The 12912-nt window shown below is 38.2% G+C and overlaps 1 non-coding gene across 1 annotated transcript; it reads left to right on the top strand.

The window, feature by feature from the left end:
- The first annotated feature begins 3449 nt into the window (after positions 1–3449).
- Positions 3450–3556, top strand: LOC123250794. Its single transcript, XR_006506431.1, has one exon. It is a non-coding gene; the product is annotated as a U6 spliceosomal RNA (small nuclear RNA).
- Positions 3557–12912: the final 9356 nt, after the last annotated feature.

The following is a 12912-nucleotide window of genomic DNA, read 5'->3' as shown; positions in this document are numbered from 1 at the left end:
TATTTTAAGGATATGCCCCTTAAAGTTTTTCTGTAGGACTAGGATATCTCTTGTATTCTTAATTTTTCTTTTTTTTTTTCAATTAACAAGCATTTTTCTTTCTCTCTCAGCACTCCTCCATTGAGAGAGAAAGAAAGAAAAATGAAAACAAAACAAAACAAGCCCTTTTTAAGAAATATGCATAGTGGGGAAGCTAAGTGGTTCAGTAGATTGAGAAGCAGGCTTAGAGACTGGAAGTCTTAGGTTCAAATATGGCCTCAGACACTTCCTGACTGTGTGACACTAGACAATTAACCCCATTGCCTAGCCCTTGCTGCTTTTCTACAGTGTTGATTCTAAGATGGAAGGAAAAACATAGAACCACTAAAGTAGTTAAAAAGAACAATTCCTTAATCAGAACAAGGGAGGCAGAGTTCTTAGGACCACCACACAGAGTTATGCACACACGTAACAAGGCTAGCCTCTGAGAACCTTATCTTCTAGAAAATGCACCCCAAATGGAAATGTCCATCATGGGAATTTCCAAGGACCCGAAGAAGAACTTGGGGTCTTAAATACCCTTTGGGGAATGCAGGAAAGGAAAGACAACAGATGGGCTTACTTGGAGTTGGAAGGAGGAGTTCAGCCCTTGGGAGACACCCAGATAAAATGAGAGACATTTTTAAGAGGAAAGGGTATGTAGGATTTGATTATATCTGCTTCTAGCTAGGCTGAGGTCATTGAGTACTGGAAGGTTTATGGCTCAGGCCAAGACAAACCTACTAATCCTATCAAGAGTGATTCAGGAGTGCCTGATGGTTTCATAAAACAAAGTTGTCAGGCTCAAAAAATGGATGTCAGTTGTATGGCAAGACCTCTCCAACTGTGATCCCAAATTCGGGGATTGTTTGGATTTACAGGGTTTATCTATTTTTACTACTTTCCTCATCTCTAAAATGACTAAATTAGACTAGCTGGCCTTGGATGTTCCCTTCCAGTCCTGCAGCTACTATCTTATAATTCTGTTATCTAAATCTCTGTTTCTCTTCACAAAGCCTGGTTGATGTGATTACCTCTTCATTTGGACAAATGGGGAAAAGGTTGCATCATACAGCATGGGGATGCTGCAGGCAGCCCAGAGAGCCCTGGTTTCTGGAACACAAATGGTTTGGTCCTCCATTTGGGAGTTTATGAGATCAAAATAAATTAATCATGTGTGTGTGTTTGCTTTTTCTTTTTCTTTCTTTCTTTTTTTTTTTTTTTTTTTTTGCTTTAGAAATGTACTTTATAATTTTTTTTTTTATTTTAAACCCTTAACTTCTGTGTATTGACTTATAGGTGGAAGAGTGGTAAGGGTAGGCAATGGGGGTCAAGTGACTTGCCCAAGGTCACACAGCTGGGAAGTGTCTGAGGCCGGATTTGAACCTAGGACTTCCCATCTCTAGGCCTGGCTCTCAATCCACTGAGCTACCCAGCTGCCCCCTAGAAATGTACTTTAGAGGGGGCAGCTGGGTAGCTCAGTAGATTGAGAGCCATGTCTGGAGACAGGAGGTCCTATGTTCAAATATGGCCTCAGACACTTCCTAGCTGTGTGACCTTGGGCAAGTTATTTAATTAACCCCCATTGCCCAGCCCTTACCACTCTTCTTCTTCTTTAGAACCAATCCTCTTTAATAAAATGAGAAATTAAACTAATTGACTTCTAAATTTACTTACAATAGCATTAAATCCATTATCCTGCGATGCATGTCCTTGAATCATGGTTGGGACTGACATTCACAGAAACTCAGTTTAGAACCCCGACTCCCTGGTAGGGAAGACTTGATCAAAAGGAAAAGCCATTCCATTCCTAAACCTCAAGGGGCAGCTAGGTGGCTCAGTGGATAGAGAGCCAAAATGAGAGATTGGAAATCCTAGGTTCAAATCTGACCTCTGACAGTCCTATCTATGTGACCCTGGGCAAGTCACTTAACTCCCATTATCTACTGCTCTTCTGTCTTGGAACAAATACATAGTATTCATTCTAAGATGGAAGGTAAGAGTTTCAAACAAACAAATAAACTAGACTCCAGATTGAACAATGTGCTGCAATTGTTTCCTAGTCATCTAGAGGTAAAGAACATATTCATTGACTGCCCTTCCAGATGCTGCTTACTTTTCTCCTCTGAGATTATACATCATCTTGAGGGATGCTATAGACCTGGACTATAGCCTCTTGTCTCACTCTTCAAGACCCCTTTTGGGGTTTTCTTGGCTGAGATACTAAAATGATTTACAATTTCCTTAGCCAGATCATTTTACAGATGAGGAAACTGAGACAAACAAGGTTAAGTGACTTGACCAGGGTCACACCGCTAGTAAGTGTCTGAAGAAGGATTTGTACTGATTCCAGGCCTGGTGTTCTATCCACTGGTCACCTTGCTGCCTACTTGTATGCTAAAAGGATGTTCAGCAGATTTGGATTGCTAAATCATACAATGAATTAGTGTTACCATCATTGCCATCATAGTCACAGACATCATACTACTTACTCTCTGCTCCTGAAGTTGTCTTTAAAATGCTTTTCGATAAGGCAGTGGAAGACAAGCTTACTTCCCAACACTTTTAATTAAACCACTAAAAAAAAAATCATCTTTTGTATCTATTTGTGCAACAACCTTCCAAACACTAACCATAAAAGAGGTTAATATAGTGACTTACCCCTGAACCATTTTCATCTGAATTCCATTAAAAAGACAAAATAAGAATAATAATGATGATAATAAAAACAATAGCAGCAGCAAAGAGGATGGCAGCAAAAGCAGCTCCCAGGGAACTAGCCTCAGAACCAAGAAGACCTGGGTTCAATTGTCCCCTTTCTAATTTACAGAATTTAATTGCGACTAGGTGGCAGCATAATGAGTAGAATGATGGGACCGGAGTCAAGAAGCCTTATCTTCCTGAGTTCAAATCTGACCTCAGACACTAAACTAGCTGTGTAATCTTGAGCAAGTCACTTAACTCTGTCTGCCTCAGTTTCCTCATCTGACTACAAACAACTAAAAACCACTTAAAACATTTCTAAAGTGGAAGGAATATTTATGGTTCTTCTTCAAGGAAGATTGTCTGTTATGGGCAAAAACAAGCTCTTGTTTTGTTTTTCCCTCATGTCATATGCCTACCTTGGACTTTCTAAAGCTGAGAGGTCTATCAGTATCAATCATTGAAAATGTATTAATCATAGTTTTATGTGCCAGGAACCTCTAGGCACTAAAGATATCATGATAAAAATGAAACCTTCTCTTCTCTCAAAGAGTTCCCCCCACTCACCTCATTCTGGAAGGATCTGGTCACTCATTCATTTATTCACACAACAAAAATAAGTGCCTACTATGTGTATGAGGGGTAACGGTGATACAGTGATGCGTAAAATATGTTCTGTTGGTACAATGATAGATACACTTGAAAGGATACACAAGACACATAGGTAAGTGCTCACTTTGGCAGCCGATACACTAAAATAGGAATGATACAGAAAAGATTCCCATGGTCCCAAAGCAAGAATGACATGCACATTTGGGAAGTGTTCCACTAAAAATAAAAAGTTATATGCAAAATCTGTACAAGGAAAATGCCAAATAAATATCAAGGTCATTTGAGGAGAAGGAGCGAGGTGCTGAGGGGAGTTAGGAAAGGCTTCACATAGACATTAGTTCTGAAGTTGACCTTCAAAGAGATCTAGAGATGCTAGAAGGTCAAAAGGACGGATTACAGTCCAGAATGGAGCCAGGCAACCCGTACGAGACAGATAGAATATGGAGGGCTGTCTGTAAGGATCAAGAAGAAGAAGACCAATCTGGCTTGACTTTAGAGTGCGGAATTCATGAAGGGATCATTTGTGACATGTTTGTTGACTGAATAGTATGCCCTCTTCCAGTTAATATGTTGTCTTCAGCCATTCTAAAGTCATGTGTGCAGAAGACCAGAGGGAATAAAGTTGCAAGACACTTAGGGAGATAGAGGAGCATTTGAGGGCCAAGCAGATATCTGGGGATATCTGGAAAGTAAGAAGACCATTTAGAGGCAGCTGTGGCTCACTGATTAGGGAACTGAAGCTGGATAAAGGAAGAGCTAAGTTCAGACACTTCCTAGTTGTATCACCCTGGACAAGTCACTTAACTTTTGATTGCCAAACAAAAGGATCTGCTGGAGAAAGAAATGACAAACCAGTCTGGTATTCTTGCCAAGAAAACTTCATGAATAGCTATGATCCATGGGGTCAAGTCAAACCCAACTGAATGGCTGAACAACAGTTAGGCAGACCACTTGGGGATGCTCAAATCATACCAAATCTATAAGAAGACCTTTCATGCTCATTCTGTTAACCTAAAACACAGATGGGCTACAATACAGGCAATAAGACTTCGTGGAATTTGCCAGATAATCACCTCTTGAGAAATACTGCCAGTTCCATAAATGTTGTGTGGCTGATTTTTCAAGCATAATTTATTCCTTACCCGGTCAATGGGGTAGAACACAGAATGGAGTGAAATTATCACGACTGCCCTTGCTCTGTTGTTTTCCCATTTGCTACTAAATAGTTTTTGGTGCTCCGATTATGAACATTTCCAAACAACAGTTTCAAATGACATGGTTTGACGATATGATACACAGATGACTGTTTTCCTATTTAATGTGTTACCAATTTAATTTAAAATCACAGATTTTATATGTATCCTATGATGCATTTTTATTGATCCTTTTCCTACATTAAGGAAAAGACTCTCTGGGAGTCATAAATGTATCCCTAAGATGTGCTTTTTGGAAGCACCAGGACCTCATTTATTAATCTCCTTCCAAGGCTGTTTACTGGGTTACCTGGGAATTGGGTAGATAATTGAAATTCACCAGAAAGAATAAGTAGAGATCTGATCTGAAGCAGTAAATTCATAGTACAGTCCATAGGAGCCTGGATTTATATCTCGAAGGCACTTTTGTGGCTATCCAGCCCCATCCACCCACCTCATTTCAAAAGAATTCATTCTCTCAATAAATAGGTACCTACTATGTATATGGGAGTTATGAGGGATGCATTGATGTGGAAAACATTATCTTGACCGTAAGTGAGGAGACAAAGAAAAATACAAGAAAAGGTAAATTATGGTATTGGTTAGTATATGGATCAAACGAAGAGAACAATTCAGAAAGGAGAGTTCACCGTTGACTCGGGTAGTTAGGAAGGTCCCATGGCGGATTTGAGGCGTCCCTTTAAGGAAGTAGAAGACTTGAATAGGCAGAGAAGATGGGTGAGGGTATGTCAGGGGGAAAAAAAGAAAATTGAGTGAAGGAGAAGAAATGAGAATGAACATGGCATGCTTGAGAACAGTGAGGAAACCAACTAGGCTAAAATGTAAGGAGCATCTTAATTGGGCAGATGAAACAGAAAAACAAGGAGTTTGAGCTTCACTCTATGAGAAGTAGGAGGCATCAATGGCTTTTACAGGGGGAAGCAATGAAAATTGTTTTCTTAAGGAAGATTTATCTAAATGTGGCATAGAGGATAAATTAGAGGGGCAAAAATTAGAACATAGAAAGCAGAAAAGAGATGACTAAAATAATCTGAAAATAGATGCTAAGATCATGAATTTAGAGCTAGCAGGGAGTTTGTATTGATATGCACACGATGAGAGTGTAGTGACAATTGGGAAGGAAAGGGATAAATGGATGGAAGGGATACTATAAAATAAATAACCAACAGGATTTCAAAAAATATTAAATATTGGGGCTGAGGAAGAAAGAAAAAAAATTTAATGATTCACGGGTTCCATGAACAGTAGAGAAAGCACTGAATTCAAAGACCTCAAATCCTGACTCCACCTGACCCTGTTTCCTCATTTGTATAAATGAAGATGGTGGGCTAGATCTGAGTTTTTCTAAAGCTCCAATTGGCTCCTGAGAGCCAATCATTAAATTTTCAGGGTGAGCATTTATACCTCAAAAATCAGCAAATGCTACAAATCAAGTCTTGATTTGTTATTGTGGTTATTGATAATGATTGTTTAGACAGAAATGTGTTGGAGAAAGTGTTAGTAATTCATATTAAACTTAAAAGTGTGTCTTGAGCCCATTTCTTTTTAGAGAGATAGCTGTAAAATATTCACCAGCACACGTCTTCTAGAACCAAGATGTCTTCTAAAGTGTCTTCAGAGGATTATATTGGCATGACTTATATGGTTTATTATAATATTATCATTATTTATTATATTATTGTATAGTTTGATTGAAGAGGTGAAGTAGCTAGTTCTTCTGTCTGGCCTTCACTTTGTTGTTGACAGGTGAAGATACTCTTTCCCAACTTTCCCTGTCAGGTGTCCCCATGAATGTTACCTTCCTTTTAGGCACTAACTTCTAGTCCTCACCTTGGGGAGCAGGATAGATCTCTTGAAACTTGCTGAGGGGGACAGCTAGGTAGCACAATGGATAGAGTTCCTGTCCTTCAATCAAGAAGTCCTGGGTTCAAATATGACCCCAGACACTTCTTAGATATGTGACCTTGGGCAAGTCACTTAACCCCTGCTGTCTAGCCCTTGCTGCTCTTTTGTCTTAGAATTGATATTAAGACGGAAGGTAAGAGGTTTTTAGGGAGGAAAAGCCTACTGAGGGGAGGTAATAAAGGAGAAATATTCCCCAGCATCTCAGAAAAGGGCTTTTTTCAGCTTTACTAATAATTTCTTCCACCACACTGTTGGTTCAATGGAGAACTCATAATAATAAATAGAAATAAAAATCTTTTTTTATTCTAATTCACCTCAAGCCTCTAGTTGGTCATCCTAGGACCTCAAAATAAGAAGTAGTCTTTATATAACACTTTCAGACTTACAAAGTGCTTGGGAGAGACTCTCTCATTTGACTTTCACAAAAGTTCCATCAGACAGTTGTTATTATTATTATCCCTATTTTAGAGAAGAAAACTGAGGAAATGAATTACCAAGAGTCACACAGCAAGTAAATGTCTGAGGCTAGCTCAAAACTCAGATTGTCCTGATATCAAGTCTGACACTATCCATTTAGCTACTTGTTCAGTCATTTTCAGTTGTGTCCAACTCTGTGACCCCATTTGGGGTTTTCTTGGCAGAGATATGGGAGTGGTTTGCCATATCCTTCTCCACTTCATTTACAGATGAGGAAACTGAGACAAACTTGGTTAAATGATCTGTCCAGACTCACACAGCTAGGAAATATCTGAAGCTGGATTTGAACTTGGGAAGACGAGTCTTCCTGACTTTAGGACCAGAAATCTATCCCCTGTACCACATTAGCAACCCGTTTATGCTATCTAAAGGACCATAAATCAAGATTTCTCTTGGTGTCCCAGGAATTCCAGAGCATCCTTCTTAGATGCTTTCCCAAGAACAAACACATACACACACACACACACACACACATACACACACACACACACACACATAAATACATATATATACTCAAAGAGTGAATAACACCTTGTGAAAATGAGTTGAGTTTTTCTTTTTAGAACATTTAGAAAATCAAAAGTAAATAGACTATTTTAAAAAATGAGGAATGAGATATACAGGTCCAGTGTAGGAGCCAACGTAAGAAAAGAGATGGAGAAGTAGGAGTTTTGTCATTTGTAGTTCTTGCTATATAAGGATAGCTACAAATCTCATCCCAGAATCTCACTTCTGATTTCTATTTTTTTTTTTTGGGGGGGGGTGGAGAGGGCAGGAGCGGGTACAGCAATTAGTGGTAATACTGAATTCCTGTCTTCCTTCATTCTCCCTTCTGTTATCTTCTATGTACTCAAAGGCTGTGAGAAGGGTTGACAGCAGTGCCCTCTTCCTCCATCCATTGTCATGGCTTGAATCTCTCTTTGTGGCAGCCACATTGAGCTCCAAGGACTTTTTATTGCTCTTCAGTATGCATGACTCTCTCTGAAAGAGAATAGGTGGTGAATTCTCTCTCTTTCTCAAGATTCCCCAAGGTTCAAGTAATTAACCATTGTTGAGTCTCCATTTTAGTCTGATCATATGATCTTATGATTCCAAGGATTTGTGATTGGAAGAATGATAGGGGTGATAAACAAGCAAGACCAGAGGGATAATTGGTTTAGGGCTGGAGATAGATGCTGATAATTGATTTAGATGTGGAATAAATAGAGTCTTGGGACTGCAGCCAACCTAGTCTAACTTCATCCCAATACAATAATCTCACCCTCAATATCTCTGAAAAGGGACCCACTTTCTCCCATGACAAGGCATTCACTACCTTTAAAGATAGTTCCCTCCATTCTGGACAGTTCTAATTGCTAGTATTATTTTTCTTATACTAAGTCAAAATCTGCCAGTGTCTCATTTCATAATTCTGCCCTTCAAAACTCTACAAAGGAAGTTCAATTCCTTTCCAAGATGACGTCTTTTCAAGTATTTGTCCCACCCAAGTCTTATCTAAACATCTCTAGTTGCTTTTTTTTTTTTGTTTTTTGTTTTTGTTTTTAACTCATGTGGCATATTTCCAATTCTTTCAATGACCTGGTTACCCTCTAGTTCTTCAATGCCACTATGTTATCACAGGGCACCCAAATGGAAACTTTTAGTAGATATTTGGAAATATGAGCCCAATTCACACCAGAATAGAACACAGAGATTCTGAAGTCATCCATGTGGTGGCTTTGCATTTCTGTGGCCATTTGGAAAGAATGGACCTATCTGTTCTTTTTTCAGAATGGCAAACAACATAGCTTGATGCTAAGTCTATTGCCCTAGATATCCTGTTATTCTGAAATAGCTAGCACCAGGGTAGACCCTAAAGTCAAAATTGTGTGCAGGTGGGACTCTAGTCCATTGTGATTGCCTTTATCAGTCTAGATAACAGGGAAGTGGAAAAATTTCTTTGATTGCCAAGCAGATTAAGTCCTTATTAATGAGATGCTAGATAGCTATGAGAGTTAAGTGGACTTTGTTGTACATTGTCTCAACTTTTCAGAATAGCAAAAGAAGTGGGGATTGATAAGTGTGGTTAGGGGAAGGAAAGGGAAGGAAGAGAGAAAGAAAATAAGAAAAAGGGAAAGGTGAAAAAGACTTGGAAAGAGATAGGAAGAGAAAGGAAAATAGAATGAGGAAAAGACAGAGAAGAAAGAGCAAGTGGAAAAGCAGGGTAAAAGCAGATATGACAGAAATGGTGAAATTGACCTCTAACCTGGTTCAAGAAAGAAATAATTTCCCCTATTGAATTTCCTGATTACTGATTTATTACTAATTGGATTCTTCCCTCTTTCTAGGGTGAAGTCCTCTGTGAAAACATATCCATGCATTATCTATTCCATATGACAAAGTTCATATTACTAGAAATATGTGTTTGCTTATTGTAATGGGTCTTTAGCTGTGATCTCTAATTTTTTCTTAGATAAAACAGTAATCACCTTCCCTGCTTTCCATCACTCTCCCACATAGTTTGTCCTCATTTAAGGCCATTCATTGCAGTTGGTCTCTAAACCTTAAGCATCCTAATAATCCATAACTAAAGTGTTTTCTTTCTACTTCTTTCAGCTGACTTATTTCCAGAGAATTAGGCTCTCTCTGTCAGAAGGATATATTGAGTATTCACAAGTAGAGATATTCTACTCACTTATGGTATGTTCTCAAGGACAAATACGAATCTGCCCCTCAAAGGAATTTAAAAGATTTCATGACCTAGAAAAGTACATGAATTGGCTTAGTAGGTTTGAACTACACTTCCTGTAGAGTACTTGAAGTTGAATCATCATTCTGTCCTCCTCCTTTGTTATCCCATTATCCTCTTTTGTTTTCATGTCAAATGGTAAATACCCTTTTTCAGAACTTTGTCTATTCTCTACTATCCACTGATTTTAAAGGCAGTATCCCTTACTTTACATAACTCAAAAAGAAACTATGTATTTTATATTTCGTATTTTGATACTTCAAGAAAGAATGTACAGGATCCTAAAACAAAATAGGATTTCGGTTTTCCCTTATTAGGAAAATCTTTCTCAGCTTACGGAGACTCTCAGATAAGATACCAATCCATTTTATACTTCAAGTGCCTACTATTACATTTGTTTATTCTCAGCATCTCTAGTTCTCCAAATCAGAGAACTATAGGATTTGGATCTCAGATTTGGAAGGAACCTCACTGTTCATTTAGTTCAACCCATTCTGAAGTAAGAATTCCCTTGATAATGTCCCTGGAAAGTTGTCATTGAGCCTCCACTTGAAGAATTCCTCAGACAGGAAATTACCTGCCTCTAGAGGCAATGCACTACATTTTGAACAATTCTTAATTGTTAGGTATCTTTTTTTCTTATACCTATCAAAAATCTGTCTCTGAAATTTCCATCCATTGTTTCTAGTGCTTTCCTTTTAAGTCAATCAAAATAAATCTAATTTCTCTGCCATATGGCAGCCCTTTAAATACTTAAAGAAATATATTACCCTCCCCCCAAACTCCTCTCCCTTCCTACCATAAAAAGAAACTTCCCTTAACAGAGCTAACCATCTATAATTCCTTCAACCAATCTTCATGAGAAATGGTCTGCATTCACATCATGGACCACCTCATCTGGACAAATCTCAGCTTGCCAAATAATTCTGTCTATTCCTATAAAGCAACCATAAATATTTACTAAGTGATTACTATGTGCCAAGCACTGGGGATACACACACAAAAAAAATAATTAAGCTATCTTTTCATTCACAAAGCTTACATTCTAGCTAGAGAGACTATACCTACACATAAAGTACAAAATAAATACAAAGTTATTACAAAGTTTTAGAGGGAGACAGAGAATGGGAATCAGGAACATAGAGGGAGAATTGGGAAAGGTGGTACTTGGACTGAGCTTTGAGGGGAAAATATAGATTCTAAGAGCCAGAAGCAAAGAGGCAATGCATTTCAGGCATGGGAAATTGTTTTGGGCAAAGATATGGAGAAAGGAGATGGATGGTCATGCATTATAAACAGCAAGAAAAATCATCCGACTGGACAAGGAGTGAGTGAGAAGGGAGTTATGTATAATAAATAAGTCTGGAAAGGCAGATTGTAGCCAGGTTGTGAAGGGTTTCTGATGCTAAGCAGAGGAGTTTGTATTTGAGGTAACCAGATAGTAGGTGGCATCCTGTCTCTAAAACCCCAGCACCCTTGACTTCCTCTTACTTCTGGCTGCAGGTCTTTTTCAAGATGTGTCATTCTTATCTGCTATCAGACAGTTCTCCTTCTTCGAGTCCCATGTGTTTATGTGTTTCTATAGGTGGTATTTCTCTTGTGTATCCCTCGGGGATGGGCGAGGATGATAAATCTGCTCTTTGTTAGGAGTCACCCATAATCAGTTTACAGAGATCTGGCTACAGAGATGAAGCCACAATGGGTCTGTCTTTACTGCAGGCTCCATTATCATCAGGAACATCTTCTGTTTTCTTTTGGGGCCAGCTTCACATCCTCTTTTTAATCAGTCATATGTTTCAGCTCGTCTCTGGTTTCCCCCAACCAAGAAAGACAGTGACATCAGCCACCACCTCCCTTTGATTCAGAAAGTCAAAGATCATTTTTGTTTTTCTCCTCTCTTTCATTTCCTTGACCATCTCTCCCACTATGGCCTCCCCTTTTCCACGACCCTTTTTCTCTGCTTCCAACCAACTGTACCAAAAAAAAGAGATCAAATTTACAAAACAATTTATAGATTCTCTCCATTGGATTTCCACTCCCCAGGCCCTGCTAGCTCATTTCCTCATTAGGCAGTTGTGATCATATTATCTTAGATTTTACTCTTCTTCATACATGATGTTCCACAAGGTTGCACTGGCTGTCCCCATGTGTGGAATTCTATCTCAATTTCACCTCTTAATTTCTCCCACATCCTTCAGACTCAATTCAAGTACCACCTTCTCTGTGAAGTATTTAATTCACCCAGCTGCTATCACCCTCACCCCAAATTGCCTCATGTCTCTTTAGTGTGTGTATATATTTTATATACATACATGCATGAGATATATCTATACACCCCACATAGAAATCTGTACCTACATGCATTTACACATATCCATATACATCTGTATATAAAGGAATGATTAATGATTATTATAAGTGGGTGGGTTTTTCGTAGGTTGGTCATTATGTTTTTTTGACATATATATATATATGTCAACTTCTACTGACTGAATTTAAGTTCTCTGAGTACAAGAAGTATCTTGCTTTGGTCTTTGTATTTCCCAGTCTCTAGAACAATGCTGGCCCATGGTAGCTAATTAATAAATGTTTGCTGATTAATCAATTGATTCACTTCCACTCTGACCACTTCTAGGACCTAGATTCCACTCAATTTTCCTCAATCTTTTTATAAAAGATTTATAAAAGAACTTGGGTCTCTTGTGTTTCGAAGCATGAGAATTAGAGCTAGAAAAGACCCCTCTAGTATAACACCCATAATTTAGGGATAAGGGTTTGGAGTCCAAAGAGTTTTAGGTAATGTACTCAAGGTCACCCAGGCAGTAGGTCAAGGGACCATAGAATCATTGATTGAGAGCCCGAAGGGAACTAAGATGTCATATAGTCATTTTATAGATGAAAGCTAAATGAGCATATGAGGCCACACACCTAGTATGTCACATGTCACAAGAAGTATTTGTATCCTTGACTCTTAGCCTGAATTGCTATCTCATATTTCTATATGTCTCAATAATTTTTACCAATAAAACTTATTGGCAAATTGGCATATAAAAATAGTTGTAAATATTTTTATTTTATTATATTATATTATTTATGTGTTATATATTACATATAATATTAACAGGTTATATTATTTATTATATTATTTTATAAATATTTCTAAATATAAATATATAAAAATATTTATAAATATTTTTGTTGATCTGTATTCATGGGGGGAGGGAATTTTCCTCCCCAGGAATTCACTTTCATCAG

The sequence above is a fragment of the Gracilinanus agilis genome, chromosome 5, assembly GCF_016433145.1.
Source record: "Gracilinanus agilis isolate LMUSP501 chromosome 5, AgileGrace, whole genome shotgun sequence".
Classification (NCBI taxonomy): Eukaryota; Metazoa; Chordata; class Mammalia; order Didelphimorphia; family Didelphidae; genus Gracilinanus; species Gracilinanus agilis.
Note: the sequence above shows the minus strand (reverse complement) of the source record. Positions and strands in the feature narration are given on the sequence as shown.